The sequence below is a fragment of the Cnephaeus nilssonii genome (assembly GCF_951640355.1).
Source record: "Cnephaeus nilssonii genome assembly, chromosome: 20".
Lineage (NCBI taxonomy): Eukaryota > Metazoa > Chordata > Mammalia > Chiroptera > Vespertilionidae > Cnephaeus > Cnephaeus nilssonii.
This window is the reverse complement of record NC_137091.1, coordinates 49,761,196-49,763,395: the sequence shown is the minus strand read 5'-3', so window position 1 is coordinate 49,763,395 and position 2,200 is coordinate 49,761,196.

The window sequence follows — 2,200 nt, the reverse complement described above, 5'->3', positions numbered from 1 at the left end:
TTGTTTATTGATTTCACAGAGGAAGGGAGAGAGAGATAGAGATATCAGCGATGAGCCCTAGCTGGTTGGGCTCAGTGGACAGAGCATCGGCCTGCAGACTGGAGGGTCCCGGGTTCAATTCCGGTCGGGGGCACATGCCTGGGTTTCGGGCTCAGTCCCCAATAGGGGGCATGCAGGAGTCAGCGGATCAATGATTCTCTCTCATCATTGATGGTGCTCTCTCTCTCCCTTCCTCTCTGAGATCAATCAAAATAAATTTAAAAAAAAAATCAGTGATGAGAGAGAATCATGGATCGGCTGCCTCCTGCACGCCCCACAGTGGGGACCAGGCTTGCAACCCTGGCACGTGCCCTGCCTGGGAATCGAACCGTGACCTCCTGGTTCCTAGGTCGACGCTCAACCACTGAGCCACACCGGCTGGGCTGACATGACTTTTTAAAAATATATATTTTATTTTATTTTTATTATTTTTTTAAACATTTATTTTTAGTTGATTTTTTACAGAGAGGAAGGGAAAGGGATAAAGAGTTAGAAACATTGATCAGCTGCCTCCTGCACATCCCCCACTGGGGATGTGCTCGCAACCAAGGTACATGCCCTTGACCGGAATCGAACCTGGGACCCTTCAGTCCGCAGGCCTACGCTCTATCCACTGAGCCACACTGGTCAGGGCGACATTGTTTGCTTTTATCTGTTGGACCCTGGTCATCACACATCTAAATGTCATAAGCGCGGCCCTGACCGGTGTGCTCAGTGGATAGTGTCGGCCTGTGGACTGAAGGGTCCCGGGTTCGATTCCGGTCAAGGGCATGTACCTTGGTTGTGGGCACATCCCCTGTAGGAGGTGTGCAGGAGGCAGCTGGTCGATGTTTCTCTCTCATCGATGTTTCCAACTCTCTCTCCCTCTCCCTTCCTCTCTGTAAAAATCAATAAAATATATTTAAAAAATAAATAAATGTCAAAAGCGCGCAGGTGCCGGCAGAGACACGCTGCCCTGGCCACGTCCGCACCCCACGCCGCTCAGAGCGCCCCTCCCAGGGGCTCACACCTCTGAACTGCCCGACCCCAGAGGAGGGGCCCCGGGCGGGAGGCAGCGCAGAGGGCTGGGGGGGGGGGGGGGGGAGGAGCAGGGACCCCGCTCCCGGGCTGGAGACAGGAGGCGCTCGCCCAGCCGATGCCCAGATGCGCGTCTCTCCGCAGGCAGTTCGCCAGGATCGAGGCTGCCACCCAGCGCCTGGCCCTGTCCATCCTGTCCCAGGAGGCGCCGCCCGCCCCCCGGAGACCGCCGCCCCGGAGGCCGCCCCCGCCGCCTCCGTCCCCCTTCCTGGGCGTGGCCCGCGCCGTGGCCCCCAGCGAGGCGCCCCAGGCCGGCCCCCGCCTGAGCCCGGCCGCGCTGGAGGCCTCCAGCCTGGACCTCCTCCCGAGCATCGCGCTCACCCCGGAGCCCGCAGACGGCCAGCCAGACCTCCGGGAGGGCCTGCCTCCCCGCGACCCCCCGCCCCCGCCCCCGCCCCTGCCCGGCCTGCGGGGAGGGCCCGAGCTCCTGGCCCCCGAGGGCGCCTGGGCCGGCAGGTGGGAGGTGGCGCCTTGTGCTCTCCATTCTCAGGGGGTCCCTGAGGGCTGGGGGGCCTGCTTCCCATGACGCCCAGTCACAGCCCAGCTTCGGCCCCGGACCAGCCAGAGGCCCCCCCAGGACAGCTCTCGAGCCCCCAGCCTCTGCCAGGGGCCCCTCCCACTCCTCTCCTGGAACTTCTGGGAAAATGGCCCAAGGCCGGACCCCACCTGAGGCCTGGGCCTCGCCTCTGCCTCCTCCAGGCGGCCCTCCCGCTCTCCCCCTCCACCTCTCCCTTCTTCCTCCCAGCCCCGACTCCTCAAGTCCTCACTCCAGCCCCCAGTCGCCCTGGCTCCTCTCGGCCTGATGTCTGGTCTCAGCTCATTTATTCGCAAAGATGCACTGAGCACCTACTGTGTGCTGGGGATTCAGCAGTGAATAAAATAAACGAGATCTCTGCGTTTGTGGAGTTCACATTTGCGGGGGAGGCAGGTCAGGGGACTGACAAAAATGAAAACTTTTTAAAAATACATATTTTTATTAATGTCAGAGAGGAAGGGAGAAGGAGAGAGAGAGGTATATATAGAAACATCAATGATGAGAGAAAATCACTGATTGGCTGTGATAGATCCCCCCTTCCCCCAACTG